Below are 19,164 nucleotides of genomic sequence, written 5' to 3'. Positions count from 1 at the left end.
GCGTTGTTATCGCTAGGCTATTAATCCAGAAACTCAGCCAATGTTCTGGGGAACCCGGGTTCGAACCCCGCTACGGCAGATGGTGGAATTTGAATTCAATTAAAAAAATCTGGAATTAAGAATCTACTGATGAGCAAGAAACTATTTGTCGATTGTCGGAAAAACCCATCTGGGTCACTAACGTCCTTTAGGGGAGGAAATCTGCCGTCCTTACCCGGTCTGGCCTACATGTGACTCCAGATCCACAGCAATGTGGTTGACTCTCAACTGCCCTCCAAGGGTAACTAGGGATGGACAATAAACGCTGGCCAGCTGGCGACACCCATGTCCCACAAATAAATAAAAATTGTCATCTGAGGGACATTGGTGTGATCAAAATGGCTGCCACATTCACAGCGAGTGCGGTAATTCAGTCTGCGTGAAGATTTCTGGGATGTTTAAGAGACATTTAAGAAGCAACTTAACTAAGATTCCATTTACTCCTGGGATGAGGGGTGTTCCTATGAGGAAAGGTTGGGCAGATTGGACCTTTGTATTGAATCATAGAATCCTACAGTGCAGAGGAAGGCCATTCAGCCCATTGAGTCTGCACCGACCACAATCCCACCCAGGCCCCATCCCCATAACCCCATGCATTTACCCTAGCTAGTCCCCCCTGACATGAAGGGACAATTTAACAAGGCCAATCCACCTAACCCACACATCTTTCGGACTGTGGGAGAAAACCAGAGCACTGGAGGAAACCCACGCAGACACGGGGAGAACGTGCAACCTCCACACTGACAGCGAGCCAAGCCGGAAATCGAACCCGGGTCCCTGGTGCCGTGAGGCAGCAGTGCTAACCCACTGTGCCATCGTGTTGCCCATTGGAGTTGAGAAGTTTGAGGAAATTTTATTGCAACATACAAGATCTTGAGGGGGCCTCACAGGATGTTGAAAAGGATGTATCCCCTTGTAGGAGAGACTCAAACCAGGGGGCACCGTTCAAAAATAAGGGTTCCCCCATTTAGGACAGAAATGAGGAGAATTCTTTTCCCAAGGGTTTGTGAGTTTTGGGAACTCTGTTCCCCAGAGACTGGTGGAGGCAGGGTCATTGAATATTTTTAAAGCTAAGATAGATAGATTCTTGATTGACAAGGGGGTGAAAGGTAATCAGGAGGTAGACAGGAAGGCAAATGTGAAGCTACAGTCAGATCAACCATGATCTTATCGAGACCTACTCCTGGACGCTGGTAACAATCATCCTGCAATTTTAGCAAATAAAATTCAGTCCCGTATCCTTCACTATTTAAAAATTGATCCATCGGATGTGGGCGTCGCTGACTGGACCAGTATTTATGCCCCATCTCGAATTGCCCCTGAACTGAGTGGCTTGCCGGGATATTTTTAGAGAGCATTTAAGAATCGACCACATTACTGTGGCTCTGGAGTCATATGTAGGGTGGCACAGCAGTTAGCACTGCTGCCTCACAGCACCAGGGACCTGGGTTCGATTGCCGGCTTGGGTCACTGTCTGTGCAGAGACTGCACGTTCTCCCAGTGTCTGCGTGGGTTTCCTCCGGGTGCTCCGGTTTCCTCCCACAGTCCAAAAGACGTGCAGGTTAGGTGGATTGGCCACGCGAAATTTATATAGATGATCTGGAGGAGGGAACCGAGTGTAGGGTGTCGAAATTTGCTGATGACACCAAGATTGGGGGAAAGGCAAATTGTGCGGAGGGTGTGGAGAGTCTGCAGAAGGATCTAGATAGGCTGGGCGAATGGGCCAGGAAATGGCAAATGGAATTTAATGTTGGCAAGTGTGAGGTGGTCCACTTTGGTAGAAATAATGGTAGGAAGGACTATTATTTACGTGGCGAAAAACTGCAGCAGGCGACGGTGCAGAGGGACCTCGGGGTCCTTGTGCATGAGTCGCAAAAACCCAGCTTGCAGGTGCAGCAGGTGGTCAGGAAGGCGAATGGGATGCTGGCCTTCATCGCGAGGGGGATTGAATATAAAAGTAGGGAGGTCTTGCTGCAGCTGTATAGGGCATTGGTGAGGCCACAGCTGGAGTACTGTGTGCAGTTTTGGGCGCCGCACCTGCGCAAAGATATTTTGGCCTTGGAGGGAGTGCAGAGGAGGTTTACTAGGCTGATACCGGAGTTGAGGGGGTTGAGCTATGAGGAGAGGCTGAATAAACTAGGCTTGTACTCGTTAGAGTTTAGAAGAATGAGGGGAGATCTCATTGAGACGTATAAGATGATGAATGGGATGGATAGGATAGAGGTGGAGAGACTCTTCCCGCTCAAAAAAGACAGTAGGACAGTAGGACTAGGGGGCACAGCCTCAAGATAAAGGGGGGGCGGTTTAGAACGGAGTTGAGGAGGAGCTTCTTCACTCAAAGGGTGGTGAATCTCTGGAATTCTCTGCCCGTTGAAGTGGTGGAGGCTGCCTCGCTAAATATTTTTAAGAAGCGGGTTGATGGGTTTTTGATAAGAGAGGGGATTAAGGGTTATGGGGAGAGGGCGGGAAAGTGGAACTGAGCCACGACAGATCAGCCATGATCTTATTGAATGGCGGGGCAGGCTCGAAGGGCTGGATGGCCTACTCCTGCTCCTATTTCTTATGTTCTTATGAAATTCTCTCTCAGTGTACCCGAACAGGCACTGGACTGTGGCGACTAGGGGGATTTTCACATAACTTCACTGCAGCGTTAATGTAAGCTTACTTGTGACCAATAAATAAACTTTAAACTTATGGCCAGACCAGATAAGGATGGCAGATTTCCTTCCCTTGAGGAAATCAGAGGGTTTTTACAATTGACAATGGTTTCATGGTTCTCAACAGACACTTTATTTCCAGATTTTTTAAAAATCCAACTCAAGTTTGACTATTTCACCATGGAGAACCTTGATCTCCAGAGCATTCCCCCAGGGTCTCTGAATGAACAGTCCAGTGATAATATCACCATGCCATCCCCTCCCCTGTTATATCATGGATTATGGAGGATAAATAGGAATATGGATTGAGGCCACAGTCAGAGCCGCCATGGTTTTATTGAACAGTGGAGCAGGCTTGAGGGGCTGAATGGCCTGTGCCTGCTCTAATCTGTATGAGTTTCTGGTCTCAGAGGTTAACGGGAGCAGTCACAGTTTATCCGGGAATGCTTGTTCTTCCAGGATTTTCAGGTTTATTGGCGACACCACCATAGTGGGTTGGATCTCAAACAATGATGAGACAGAGTACAGGAATGAGATAGAGAAACTGGAGCAGCAACAATAATCTCCAAGACGAATGAGATTGTCCTAGACTTCAGGAAGTGTAAAGGAGAACATGCTCCTGTCTACGTCAATGGGGACAAAGTAGAAAGGATCGAGAGCTTCAAGTTTTTCAGTGTTCAGATCACCAACAACCTGTCCTGGTCCCCCCCCCCACCATGCCGACACTATTTTTACGAAAGCCCACCAACGCCTCTACTTTCTCAGAAGACTAAGGAAATTTGGCATGTCAGCCACAACTCTCACCAGCTTTTACAGATACACCGTAGAAAGCATTCTTTCTGGGTGTATCACAGCTTGGTATGGGCTCCTGCTCTGCCCAAAACCACAAGGAACTACAAAAGGTTGTGAATGTAGCCCAATCCATCACTCAAACCAGCCTCCCATCCAATGACTCTGTCCACACTTCCCGCTGCCTTGGAAAAGCAGCCGGCATAATCAAGGACCCCACGCACCCCGGACATTCTCTCTTCCAGCTTCTTCCATCAGGAAAAGATACAGAAGTCTGAGGTCACGTACCAACCGACTCAAGAACAGCTTCTTCCCTGCTGCTGTCAGACTTTTGAATGGACCTACCGCGCGTTAAGTTGATCTTTCTCTACACCCTAGCTGTGACTGTAACACTACATTCTGCACTCTCTCTTTTCCTTCTCTATGAACCGTATGTTTTCTCTGTATAGCGAGCAAGAAACAACACTTTTCACTGCATATTAAAACATGTGATAATAATAAATCAAATCAAATCAAATCAGGATTACAATTTTGACCCGCTGGTGACTGGCCTGCACTCTGCAGAGCTCGGTGGAGTCGGGGGGACAATGAAGAGGAAGCTGGTAATCACTGGAGGGAAGGAGGGAGGATATACTGATGGGGTAAGGTGAGGAGGGTGGGGGGGGTGATGGGGGCTGGGGGAGGAGGGTGTCAGGAGGCTCATGTCAAGTAGAAACCGGCGCGGAGGAGCTGGCTGGCATGTTTGGGGTGACATGGTGGCACAGTGGTTCATAGCACTGCCACACCGCGCCAGGGACCTGGGTTCAATTCCCGACTTGGGTCACTATCTGTATGGAGTTTGCACGTTCTCCCTGTGTCTACATGGGTTTCCCCCGGGTGCTGTAGCTTTCTCCCACAGTCCATAAGATGTGCAGGTGAGGTGCATTGACTATGATAAAATGCCCCTTAGTGTCAGGGAGATTTGCAGGATAAATATGTGGGGTTATGGGGTTAGGGCCAGGGTGGGATTATAGTCAGTACAGACTTGATGGGCTGAACGGCCTCTCCTCTGCAATGCAGGAATTCTATAATTGTATGTCTGTGTGCTGTAAATGCTCTGCTGGGTCTCTGTCAGTCTCCCAGCAGAGCGGGAGGGAGCTGTGCAGCAAATTATCTGTATCCCACACTCCTCTCTGATGCTGCATTGAGCCCCACCTCACCTCCTCCCCTTCCCCCTCTCAACGCAAAAAAATGCTGATTCTCCCATTTCACACGCATTCTGCCAATCTGGCCCTGTTTGCATCCTCAGAGATATTAATAAACTGCTACAAAGCTAATATCCAACACCCTGCGCTATTTATTCCTGTCCCTGTCACTCTCTGCACCCCTCAGTGTCCCAGCTCACCCTCCCTCTCTCCCCCTGTCAGTCTCTGCATCCCTCAGTGTCCCAGCTCACCCTCCCTCTCTCCCCCTGTCAGTCTCTGCATCCCTCAGTGTCCCAGCTCACCCTCCCTCTCTCCCCCTGTCAGTCTCTGCATCCCTCAGTGTCCCAGCTCACCCTCCCTCTCCCGCTGTCAGTCTCTGCATCCCTCAGTGTCCCAGCTCACCCTGTCTCTCCCCCTGTCAGTCTCTGCACCCTCAGTGTCCCAGCTCACCCTCCCTCTCTCCCCCTGTCAGTCTCTGCATCCCTCAGTGTCCCAGCTCACCCTCTCTCTCCCCCTGTCAGTCTCTGCACCCCTCAGTGTCCCAGCTCACCCTCTCTCTCCCCCTGTCAGTCTCTGCACCCCTCAGTATCCCAGCTCACCCTCTCTCTCTCCCCCTGTCAGTCTCTGCACCCCTCAGTGTCCCAGCTCACCCTCTCTCTCTCCCCCTGTCAGTCTCTGCACCCCTCAGTGTCCCAGTTCACCCTCTCCCTCTCTCGTTGTCAGTCTCTGCACCCCTCAGTGTCCCAGCTCACCCTCTCTCTCCCCCGTCAGTCTCTGCACCCCTCAGTGTCCCAGCTCACCCTCCCTCTCTCCCCCTGTCAGTCTCTGCACCCCTCAGTGTCCCAGCTCACCCTCTCTCTCCCCCGTCAGTCTCTGCACCCCTCAGTGTACCAGCTCACCCTCCCTCTCTCCCCCTGTCAGTCTCTGCACCCCTCAGTGTCCCAGCTCACCCTCTCCCCTTGCCACTGTCCATCCAGCACAATGCCCACTTTCCCTTCACCTGACAATCTCTCCATCCTCCTGACCATCTTTTTTGCTTTTTATTTTTATTTATTCACTCAGTCCTTCCATTTCCCTTGTCGATATTTCTGCTCATCTCTCTCTCTCCCTCTGTCCATCTCTTCCTTTGTCGCTGTCATTCCTCTCTCTCTCCATTCACATCCTATCCATTTCTTTGTCTCTATCATTTCTCTAATTCATTCCCTTCTTTCCCTGTGAACTGACAGCTCAGTATGACATTCAGATGCACAGACTGCTGACAGAGAGAGAGAGAGATTTGTGTGAATCCTGCACAGATCACAGTCAAAGGGGAGACACCTCCTCCCAGTTTGATTTTAATAATTCATTGAGAGTCAGTGGGAATCCAGGCGGATGTGTGGCCGGAATCTGCTTTCACAAGCAGTGTCCTCCACACACTCACACCCCTTCCTTTTATAACTTAGAGTTCACCCTGGCCATTAAACATTCATACACAGAGGGTCCACTGCAGAGGCTGGTTTGGATCAGAATTTCACAGGCAGAAGGTTCCAGAATTCTGCCCTGTCAGGTAATGATCCGAGCAGCGATCGAAGGTTATGCTGATGAGGTTAGCTGAAGCAGTGGGGGAGGGGAGTTTTACAGGAACATCTTGTGGAGCATTAACACCAGAACATGAAGCAAATGGCAGCCTTCTGCACTGCAAATTCAACATAATTAACTGCAATATCGAGGTACAGTCAGAGCAGGAACCAGCAGAGGACATTCCCTCTCACACAACCATGGGACAATTAACAAAGAGAATGAACTGGGAGTGTTTGATGGGGGATAGTGTAGAGGGAGCTTTACTCTGTATCTAACCCTGTGCTGTACCTGTCCTGGGAGTGTTTGATGGGGACAGTGTAGAGGGAGCTTTACTCTGTATCTAACCCTGTGCTGTACCTGTCCTGGGAGTGTTTGATGGGGTGACAGTGTAGAGGGAGCTTTACTCTGCATCTAACCCCGTGCTGTACCTGTCCTGGGAGTGTTTGATGGGGACAGTGTAGAGGGAGCTTTACTCTGTATCTAACCCTGTGCTGTACCTGTCCTGGGAGTGTTTGATGGGGGATAGTGTAGAGGGAGCTTTACTCTGTATCTAACCCTGTGCTGTACCTGTCCTGGGAGTGTTTGATGGGGACAGTGTAGAGGGAGCTTTACTCTGTATCTAACCCTGTGCTGTACCTGTCCTGGGAGTGTTTGATGGGGGGACAGTGTAGAGGGAGCTTTACTCTGCATCTAACCCCGTGCTGTACCTGTCCTGGGAGTGTTTGATGGGGACAGTGTAGAGGGAGCTTTACTCTGTATCTAACCCTGTACTGTACTTGTCCTGGGAGTGTTTGATGGGGGATAGTGTAGAGGGAGCTTTACTCTGTATCTAACCCTGTGCTGTACCTGTCCTGGGAGTGTTTGATGGGGGACAGTGTAGAGGGGGATTTACTCTGTATCTAACCTGTTATCCTCGTCATTCTGGGTGATAGAATTTGCAGGTTGGAAGGTGCTGTTGAAGGGAATTTGATAAGTTGCTGCAGTGCATCTTGTCGATGATATACTCTGCTGCTACTGTGCATTGATCGTGCAGTGAGTTAATGCTTAAAGCAGTGGATCAGGTACCAATAAAGTGATTTGCTTTGTCCTGGATGGTGTCAAGTTGCTTGAGTGTTGTTGGAGCTACACCCATCCAGGCAAGTAGAGAGTATTCCATCACACTCCTGACTTGTGCCTTGTGGAATGTGGACAGGCTTTGGGGAGTCAGGAGGTGAGTTATTCAGTGAAGAATGGTTGTGATGGTTGGAGGGCATAGAAACATAGAAACTAGAAGCAGGAGGAGGCCATTTGTTCCTTCGTACCTGCTCTGCCATTCATTTTAATCATGGCTGAATTCAGTACCCTGATTCCCCCCTTCCCCCCTATCTTTTTATCTCTTTAGCCCCAAGACTTATATTTAATTTCTTCTTGAAATTACACAATGTTTTGGCCTCAACTATTTTCTCTTGTGGTGAATTCCACACATTCATCACCCTCTGGGTGAAGAAATTTCTCCTCATCTCAGTTCTATAAGGTTGACCCTTTGAGTTTATCCTCCAACTAAGACCCCTAGTTCTGACTGATGAAACCAAGCATGCCGAATGCCTTCTTCACCACTCTGTCCACCTGTGACTCCACTTTCAAGGAGTTATGAACCTGTACCTCTAGATCTCTTTGTTCTGTAACTCTCCCCAACACCCTACCATTAACTGAGTAAGTCCTGCCCTGGTTCAGTCTACCAAAATGCATCGCCCCGCATTTATCTAAATTAAACTCCATCTGCCATTCGTCAGCCCACTGGCTCAATTGATCAAGATCCTGTTGCAATTCTAAATAATCATCTTCATTGTCCACTATGCCACCAATCTTGGTGTCATCTGCAAACTTACGAACCATGTCTACTAAATTCTCATCCAAATCATTAATATAAATGACAAATAACAGTGGACCCAGAACCGATCCCTGAGGCACACCGCTGGTCACAGGCCTCCAGTTTGAAAAATATTCCTCTACAACCACCCTCTGGCTTCTGTCAACAAGCCAATTTTGCAACCGTTTAGCTACCTCACCCTGGATCCCGTGAGATTTAACCTAATGCAACAACCTACCATGTGGTACCTTGTCAAAGGCCTTACTGAAGTCCATGTAGACAACATCAACTGCACTGCCCTCATCTACCTTCTTGGTTACCCCTTCAAAACACTCAATCAAATTAGTGAGACATGATTTTCCACTCTCAGCCATGCTGACTGTCCCTAATTAGTCCTTGTGTCTCTAAATGCCTGTGGATGCTGTCTCTCAACATATCTTCCAACAACTACAAATGAGAGTCTCACTGGCCTGTAGTTCCCAGGCTTTTCCCTGCAGCCCTTTTTAAACAAGGGCACAACATTTGCCACTCTCCAATCTTCAGGCACCTCACTCGTGACTATCGATGATTCTGCTAGGGAACCCGCAATTTCCTCCCTAGCCTCCCACAACATCCTGGGATACACCTCATCAGTTCCTGGGGATTTATCTACCTTGATGCACTTTAAGATTTCCAGCACCTTCTTCTCTGTAATATGTACACTCCTCAAGACATCACATTTTATTTCCCCAACTTCATGCTTTTCTCAACAGTAAATACTGATTAGAAATATTCATTTAGGATCTCACCCATCTCTTGTGGATCCGCACATAGATGCCCTTGTTGATCCTTAAGTGGCCTTGCTCTCTCCGTTGTTACTCTTTTGCCCTTTATGTATTTGTAGAAGCTCTTTGGATTCTCCTTTGCCTTATCTGCCAAAACAATCTCATGTCTCCTTTTTGCCTTCCTGATTTCTCTCTTAACTCTGCTCCTACACTCCCTATATTCTTCAACAGATCCACTTGATCCCAGCTGCCTATCCATGTCATGTGCCTCCTTCTTCTTTTTGACCCAGGCCTTAATATCCTGAATCATCCAGGGTTCCCTACTTCTGCCAGCTTTGCCCTTCACTCGAAGAGGAATGTGTTTAAAAATGGCAGATGGAGTTTAACCCTGATAAGTGCGAGGTGATTCATTTTGGGAGGACAAACTTGAATGCGGATTACAGGGTCAACGGCAGGCTTCTGAGGAATGTGGAGGAACAGAGAAATCTTGGGGTTCATATCCACAGATCTCTGAAGGTTGCCACTCAAGTGGATAGAACCGTAAAGAAGGCTTATCGTGTGTTAGCGTTTATTAACAGGGGGTTTGAGTTTAAGAGCCGTGGGGTTATGCTGCAAGTATACAAGACCTTGGTAAGACCACATTTGGAATGTTGTGTTCAGTTCTGGTCACCTCACTATAAGAAGGATGTGAAAGCATTGGAGAGAGTGCAGAGGAGATTTTCCAAGATGCTGCCTGGTTTGGAGGGTAGGTCTTATGAGGAAAGGTTGAGGGAGCTTTAGAGCGGAGGAGGATGAGAGGCAACTTAATAGAGGTTTATAAGATGATGAGGGGGATTGATAGAGTGGACGTGCAGAGACTATTTCCTCAGGTGTGTCAACCAGGGTTCAGGGTAAACACATTCCTCTTAGAGTGAAGGGCAAGGCTGGCAGAATTTGGGAACCCTGGATGACTCGGGATATTGAGGCCCTGGTCAAGTAGAAGAAAGAGGCACATGACATGCATAGACAGCAGGGATCGAGTGAATCCCTTGAAGAGTATAGGGAGTGTAGGAGCAGAATTAACAGAGAAATCAGGAGGGCAAAAAGGAGACACAAGATTGTTCTGGCAGATAAGGCAAGGAGAATCCAAACAGCTTCTACAAATACATAAAGGGCAAAAGAGTAACAAGGGAGAGAGTAGGGCCTCTTAAGGATCAACAAGGTCATCTATGTGCAGATCCACAAGAGATGGGTGAGGTCCTGAATGAATATTTCACATCAGGATTTACTGTTGAGAAAATCATGATGTTAGGGAACTTGGGGAAATAAATAGTGATGTCTTGAGGAGTGTACGTATTACAGACAAGGAGGTGCTGGAAGTCTTAAAGCGCATCAAGGTAGATAAATCCCCAGGACCTGATGAAATGTATCCCAGGATGTTGTGGGAGGCTACGGTGGAAATTGCGGGTCCCCTAGCCGAGATATTTGAATCATTGATAGTCACGGGTGAGGTGCCTGTAGATTGGAGAGTGGCAAATGTTGTGCCTTTGTTTAAAAAGGGCTGCAGGGAGAAGCCTGGGAACTACAGACCAGTGAGCCTCACATCTGTGATGTGTAAATTGTTGGATTTTTTTTTGAGAGACAGGATCTACAGGCATTTAGAGACGTAAGGACTGAGTAGAGACAGTCAGCTTGTCTGTACTCAGTCCTTAACATTAAATCTCATGGGATCTAGGGTGAGGTATCTAAATGGATACAAAATTGGCTTCTTGACAGAAGCCAAAGGGTGTTTTTCAAACTGGAGGCCTGTGACCAGCGGTGTGCCTAAGGGATCAATGCTGGGTCCACTGTTATTTGTCATTTATATTAATGATTTGGATGAGAATATAGGAGGCACGGTTAGTAAGTTTGCAGATGACACCAAGATTAGTGGCATAATGCACAGTGAAGAAGGTTAGAGAAATCATAGAAACCCTACAGTACAGAAAGAGACTATTCAGTCCATCGAGTCTATACTGATCACAAACCGTGCGCAATTCTGGTCACCCGATTATAGAAAGGATATTATTAAACCAGAAAGAGTACAGAAAAGATTTACTAGGATTCTACCGGGACTTGATAGTTTGGGTTATAAGGAGAGGCTGGATAGACTGGGACTCTTTTTCTCTGGAGCATAGGAGGCTGAGGGGTGACCTTACAGAGATCTATAAAATAATGAGGGGCACAGATCAGCTCGATACTCAATATCTTTTCCCAAAAGTAGGGGAGTCTAAAACTAGAGTCTATACTGATCAGGCTCTACTCACATATCCCTACATATATTTTACCCGCTAATCCTTCTAACCTACGCATCTCAGGACACTAAGGGGCAATTTTAGCATGGCCAATCAACCTAACCCACACATCTTTGGACTGTGGGAGGAAACCAGAGCACCTGGAGGAAACCTACAGAGACAGGGAGAATGTGCAAACACCACACAGACAAGTGACCCAGGCCTGGGATCGAACCCAGGTCCCTGGAGCTGTGAAGCAGCAGTGCTAACCACTGTGCTACTATGCTGCCACTGTACTACTGTTATCTCGGAACCCCTGTTGATCCAGGAACTTGATTAACTGGGCCAGCGGGCTGATGAATCGCAGATGGAGTTTAATTTAGATAAATGCGAGGTGATGCATTTTGGTAGATTGAACCAGGGCAGGACTTGCTCAGTTAATGGTAGGGCGTTGGGGGAGAGTTACAGAACAAAGAGATCTAGGGGTACATATTCATAGCTCCTTGAAAGTGGAGTCACAAGTGGACAGAGTGGTGAAGAGGGCATTCAGCATGCTTGGTTTCATTGGTCAGAACATTGAAAACAGGAGTTGAGACGTCTTGTTGGAGTTGTACAAGACATTGGTAAGGCCACACTTGGAATACTGTGTGCAATTCTGGTCACCCGATTATAGAAAGGATATTATTAAACCAGAAAGAGTACAGAAAAGATTTACTAGGATGCTACCGGGACTTGATAGTTTGGGTTATAAGGAGAGGCTGGATAGACTGGGACTCTTTTTCTCTGGAGCATAGGAGGCTGAGGGGTGACCTTACAGAGATCTATAAAATAATGAGGGGCACAGATCAGCTCGATACTCAATATCTTTTCCCAAAAGTAGGGGAGTCTAAAACTAGAGGGCATAGGTTTAAGAACATAAGAACATAAGAAATAGGAGCAGGAGTAGGCCATCTAGCCCTTCGAGCCTGCCCCGCCATTCAGTAAGATCATGGCTGATCTGTCGTGGCTCAGTTCCACTTTCCCGCCCTCTCCCCATAACCCTTAATCCCCTCTCTTATCAAAAACCCATCAACCCGCGTCTTAAAAATATTTAGCGAGGCAGCCTCCACCACTTCAACGGGCAGAGAGTTCCAGAGATTCACCACCCTTTGAGTGAAGAAGTTCCTCCTCAACTCCGTTCTAAACCGTCCCCCCTTTATCTTGAGGCTGTGCCCCCTAGTCCTACTGTCTTTTTTGAGCGGGAAGAGTCTCTCCACCTCTATCCTATCCATCCCATTCATCATCTTATACGTCTCAATGAGATCTCCCCTCATTCTTCTAAACTCTAACGAGTACAAGCCTAGTTTATTCAGCCTCTCCTCATAGCTCAACCCCCTCAACTCTGGTATCAGTCTAGTAAACCTCCTCTGCACTCCCTCCAAGGCCAAAATATCTTTGCGCAGGTGCGGCGCCCAAAACTGCACACAGTACTCCAGCTGCAGCCTCACCAATGCCCTATACAACTGCAGCAAGACCTCCCTACTTTTATATTCAATCCCCCTCGCTATGAAGGCCAGCATCCCATTCGCCTTCCTGACCACCTGCTGCACCTGCAAGCTGGGTTTTTGCGACTCATGCACAAGGACCCCGAGGTCCCTCTGCACCGTCGCCTGCTGCAGTTTTTCGCCACGTAAGTAATGGTCCTTCCTACCATTCTTCCTACCAAAGTGGACCACCTCACACTTGCCAACATTAAATTCCATTTGCCATTTCCTGGCCCATTCGCCCAGCCTATCTAGATCCTTCTGCAGACTCTCCACACCCTCCACACAATTTGCCATTCCCCCAATCTTGGTGTCATCAGCAAATTTCAACACCCTGCACTCGGTTCCCTCCTCCAGATCATCTATATAAATGGTAAAAAGCTGAGGCCCCAGCACCGACCCCTGGGGCACTCCACTCGTCACCATCCGCCAATCCGAATAGCACCCGTTGACCCCCACTCTCTGCCTCCTATTTGACAACCAATCCTCTATCCACGCTAACACCCTACCCCCAACTCCATGTCCCTCGACCTTCTGCAATAACCTCTTGTGAGGCACTTTGTCAAACGCCTTCTGAAAATCTAGAAAGACCACATCCACCGGCTCTCCTCTATCCACTGCCCTAGACACATCCTCATAGAACTCCAGTAAATTTGTCAGACACGACTTCCCTTTAACGAAACCGTGCTGCGTCTGCTCTATCAAGCAATTCCCTTCAAGGGGAGAGATACGAAAGTGTCTTCCAGGGCAATTTTTTCACACAGAGGGTGGTGAGTGTCTGGAACAAGCTGCCAGAGGTAGAAGTAGAGGTGAGTATAATATTGTCTTTGAAAAAGCATTTAGACAGTTACATGGGTACGATGGGTATAGGGGATATGGGCCAAATGTGGGCAATTGGGATTAGCTTTGGGGTTTAAAAAAAGGGCAGCATGGACAAATTGGGCCGAAGGGCCTGTTTCCATGCTGTAAACCTCTATGACTCTATCCCAGTCCCACGTACCCATCCGTGCCCTGAGTTCATCTGCCTTGCCCGTCAGGCCTCTTGCATTGAAATAAATGCAGTTTAATCTGGACTTCCCTTGCTCTCTGTCCTGTATTTACCTGATGTGGGGATGCTGGCATTGGTCTTGGGTAAGTACAGTAAGAAGTCTCACAACACCAGGTTAAAGTCCAGCTTAAAGTCTGAAAGTCTGTTGGACTTTAACCTGGTGTTGTTTTTACCTGATCTGTCTGGTACTAGGATTACTGACACTGAACATAAGAACATAAGAACATAAGAAATAGGAGCAGGAGTAGGCCATCTAGCCCTTCGAGCCTGCCCCGCCATTCAATAAGATCATGGCTGATCTGTTGTGGCTCAGTTCCACTTTCCCGCCCTCTCCCCATAACCCTTAATCCCCTCTCTTATCAAGAACCCATCAACCCGCTTCTTAAAAACTATTTAATGCGCTGTCTCTAACTTTTGTGCTGTCCTCAACCTTCTCTTCTGTCTCCCTACTGTCCCACCTCCTGCCCCCCGCCAAACTAGTTTAAACCCTCCCAGGTGTCCCTAGCAAATCTCCCTGCCAGGATGTTAGTCCCCCTCCAGTTCAGGTGTAACCCATCCCTCTTGAACAGATCGCCCCTTCCCCAGAAAAGATCATAGTGATCCAAAAATCGAAATCCCTGTCTCCTGCAGCAGTTCTCAAGCCAGGCATTCATCTGCCTAATCTTCCTATTCCCTACTCTCACTAGCACGTGGTACCAGAAATTACTACCTTCGGGGTCCTACACGTTAGCCTATAGTTTTTTCTTGCTCTATGAATCTGATACTATCTTTAATTTCCCTTGTAATCCACAGTTGGCCACAATCCCCTTATCTTGTGCCAAACAATAATAAACTTCTGGAGTTCACCTTTTCATTCTTTCAATGCCTGCCATTGCCTGTCCATGTCTTTCCTTTCAGTAATGTTTCCCAGTGGATCATGGCCAATTCATGCCTCATATCATCACAGTTCCCTTTACTGAGATTCACGACCCTAGTCTCAGGATCAACTGATTCTCATTCATCAACTCATTCTCCGACTTGACAGAGAATTCTACCATATTATGGTCACTCATCCCCCAGGGTTCTCTCACAACTAGATTGCCAGCTAATCCTTCCTCATTGCACAACACCCAATCCAAGATGACATGCTCCCTTGTTGGTTCCTCAAAGTATTGGTTCAGAAAACCATCCTGTAAGCACTCCAGAAATTTCTCCTCTATTGTACTGTGACTAACTTGGCTCTCCCAATCGATATGCAGATTAAAGTTACCCCATAATCACTGATGTTCCTTTAATGCATGCATCTGCTTTCCTGTCAAAAGCTTTTCCCAACATTACCACTGTGGTTTGGTGGTCTGTTTCCCTCTCCCACAAACTCGACCCATACAGATCCCATATTGTCTGTGCTAATATCTTTCCTCAATATTATATCAATATCTTCTTTAATCAACAGTGCAATTCCACCACCTTTTCCTTTCCGTCTGTCCTTCCTAAACACGGAACAGCCCTCAATGTTTAGTTCCCATCCTTAGTCATCTTGGAGTCATGTCGCCATAATGCCAATGCTATCATACCCCTTTAATCTAACTGCGTAACTGTGTTGTGCGACCTCATTTACACTAGTTTAATGGTCTTGCATGTGGGCATTAGGTATGATTTAACAAACAATTTGAGGTTGAACCAAAACCCGTGTCCATTCAAGTTTGCTTTTTATATAAACCAAAAATCAAGAAGTAACTGTAAAGGCAGTACAGTGGCACAGTGGTTAGCACTGTTGCCTCCCAACGCCAGGGACCCATGTTCGATTCCCAGCTTGGGTCACTGTCTGTGTGGAGTTTGCACATTCTCCCCGTGTCTGCATCGGTTTCCTCCACAGTCCAAAAGACGTGCTGGTTAGGGTGCACTGACCATGCTAAATTCGCCCTCAGTGTACCCAAACAGGTGTCAGAGTGTGATGACTAGAGGTTTTCACAGTAACTTCATTGCAGTGTTAATGTAAACCCACTTGTAACAAATAAATTACTTTAAAGGTGAGCAGGATAGAAGGCTTGGAGAAGTCTGCAAGATTATAAGGGGCATGCACAGAGTGGATAGTTAAAAGCTTTTTCCCAGAGTGAAAGAGTCAATTACTCGGGGGCATAAGTTTAAGGTGCGAGGGGCAAGGTTTAAAGGAGATGTACGAGGCAAGTTTTTTACACAGAGGATGGTGGGTGCCTGGAACTCGTTGGCAGGGGACGTAGTGGAAGCGGATACGGTAGTGACTTTTAAGGAGCGTCTTGACAAATACATGAATAGGATGGGAATAGAGGGATGTGGTCCCTGAAGGGTAGGTGGTTTTAGTTCAGTCGGGCAGCATTGTTGGTGCAGGCTTGGAAGGTCGAAGGGTCTGTTCTTGCACTGTAATTTTCTTTGTTCCTTGTTCTTTGAGAATGTAGCTCTTACCGTTCCATTTGTCTTCCTAATTACTTGCTATATCTCCATTTTAACTTTTTGTGATTCATGTACAAGGATATCCAGATCCCTCTGCACTGCAACATGCTGCAGTCTCTCTTCAATTTAGCAATATTCTGCTTTTCCCTTAATCCCAACAATGGATCAAAACCCTGATTGTGTACAGACTTACTGAATTTTTAACACGGACATACAAACTAAAGATGGCTGAAGGTGTAAATTCTGAGACTGCAATTCAGTGACTGAACTACTCCTGTCTGAATGATACTAAGTCCTGAAAAATAATGGAATGTCACATCCCTTTTCAGACAGTGACACATGCAGAAACTAAACTGTCATCTCCTGTGGAGACAATGGAAGCTGATTATCCTCTCAGCAGGAATCATATCCTGTAATTTATATCCCAGACTTGCTGTGGGTTCTCCCCTTTTTGTAGCAGATTGGGATAAAACAAAGCCAGCTACAAACCTGATCAGTGTGGACTGGTGCTGGATATGTCAGAGTGTGTTACAGCAACCCCTGTGAAGGTTACAGATAAAAGTCTCAAAGTCTCTCCAATTGCTGGAAGCAGGCCAAGTCAGCAAAGCCAAGGTTGAAAAGGAAGCAGGACAACTCCTCTCCGCTGAACTGCAGAACCCTGGAATCTCAAAACCAGCTATCCAAGTCAGCACCATAGGGATCACAAATTGCAACATTTCAACAGCTACTCCTCACAAACAAGTCATAGACTGACTCAGATATCTTTATTTTCCTTATTTTGGACTCACTTTTGATTTCAATGTGTGTGTACATAGGTGCATGCCTTTTATTACTTTCTCACATTTTACTAACTAATAAAATCTCTCTTTCTTTAACCCAAGAAAGCCTAGTTAAATTGGCTCTTGAAACATAAGCATATTTGGACTTGGAATCCACAAAGAGTGGGATCCTTTTTAATCTTGTGGGGGACCAACTGAGGGGGTGGGGGTGTGGGGGGAAGGGATCCAGTTCATCCCTCCTCATCCCAGGGATCTCTCTTGGGGAATTTAACAAATTGGGACCTGTGACGAACAGAGAGGATGGAGGGTAACAAATGTGGGGAGGTTTGACCCAGGACTGGCCATAGGATATTTTTTCTACCAAACGGAGAGCCTCACAATTTCCCACATATTTTTTGTTGGGAATTTTTTGTTGGGAACATGGAATTTCACAGTAACTTCATTGCAGTGTTAATGTAAACCTTACTTGTGACTAATAAATAAACTTTACTTTAAAAATATATATACTTTGTCCACTCCTTTAACCTATCTATCTCCCTTTACAGTCTCTTTACATCCTCCTCACAATTTGCTTTGTATCATCAACAAACTTGGCTACAATACAGTGGTCTTTTTATTCATGTCATTCATTTGGATTGTAAATCCCGGCGGTACTCCACTAGCTAATTTGACAAACCAAAGACAAACCATTTGCCCAGACTCTCTGATTCCTGTTGTCAACCATTTCCCTACCTAGACTATTAAATCATCGCCAACACCACGAGCTCCTGTGCAATCATCTTTTATGTGGCACCTTATCAGATGCCGTTTGGAAATCCAAGTACACTACATCTACTGGTTCCCCATTATCCATCCTGCATGATTACATCATCAAAAATTGTAATAAGTTTTGCAAACATATGTTTTGCTTCACAAAAACTTTCCAGAATCCAGAATTTTGGAAGATCCCAACCAATGCGCTGACTATCTCTGCGGACATTTCCTTTAAGACCTTAGGATGCAGGCCATCAGTTATGGGACATGTCAGCCTTTCATCTCATTAGCTTTCCTATCGCTCCAGCGATCCTGTCTGCCTTTTGTGCTGTGCTTTTCTCCACTTCTTGGAGATTTTTTTGTGTCAAAAACAGTCAAAGTTAAATACAAAAATACTTGTTCAAAGTCTCTGCCATTTCCTTGTCCATTATTAATTCTCCAGTCTCAACCCTCTAGAGGATTGATGTTAACTTCAGCTACTTTTCTTTTTGTGTACTTGTCGAAGCTTTTACTGCCTGTATTCATATTTCTTGCTAGCTTTCTCTCAAACTTTAATTTCTCCCAATATTTGCCAATACTACTCCCGGTGGTATGGTGGCACTGCTGCCTCACGGTGCCAGGGATCCAGGTTTGATTCCTGGTTTGCATCACTGTCTGTCTGGAGTTTGCACATTCTCCCCATGTCTGCATGGGTCTCCTCCGGGTGCTCCTGTTTCCTCTCCCAGTCTGAAAGATATGCTGGTTAGGTGCATTGGCCAGGCTAAATTCTCCCTCAGTGTACCAGAACAGGCACCAGAATGTGGTGACTAGGGGATTTTCACAGTAACTTAATTGCAGTGTTAATGTAAGCCTACTTGTGACACTAATAAATAAACTTTATATAACTGTCTTACCTTTTAACCTATATTTCTGGTCCACTTCAGGTATACACTCTCTTCACACCTTGGCAATTGCCTTAATTTAAGATATAAGATTTGGACCAAAATTTCTCACCTTCAAACTGAATGTGAAATCCTACTGTGTTATGATCACTCTTGCCTGGAGGATCCTTTATTATAAGGTCTGTAATTAAACATGCCTCATCCCATGTTATCAGATTTAAAATAGTGTGTCCTTTGGTTAATTTCAGCATATATTGTTCAAAGAAACAGTCACAAGTAATTTCCATGAACTCATCCTCTCTGCTGATTTGATTTGTCCAATCTATATGAGTGATATAATCTTGGTGGCACAAAGCCTGAATATTGCTGAAAAAGATATGCTGTTGAAGCTTCACATCTTGCACTCATCAGGACAAATATCAGAATGAAGATATGAATATCCGCATTAGGAGCAGGGTTCTCAGGGTCTGTCTCATCATTCAATAAGACCTTGCTGATCTGATAACCCGTCGCCTATCTCCCAATAACCTTTCACTCCGTGGTTTAACGCCAAATCTCAAAGGGAACAACAATTATGAGAAGATTGTTTTTTCATGGGGTATGTATGTTGCTGGCTGGCCAGCATTTATCGCCCATCCCTAGTTGCCCTTGGAGGGCGGTTGAGTGTCAACTACATC

Source organism: Carcharhinus amblyrhynchos, chromosome 1 (genome assembly GCF_965287045.1).
Source record: "Carcharhinus amblyrhynchos chromosome 1, sCarAmb.v2.hapA, whole genome shotgun sequence".
Taxonomy (NCBI): Eukaryota; Metazoa; Chordata; class Chondrichthyes; order Carcharhiniformes; family Carcharhinidae; genus Carcharhinus; species Carcharhinus amblyrhynchos.
This window is presented reverse-complemented; position numbering follows the sequence as displayed.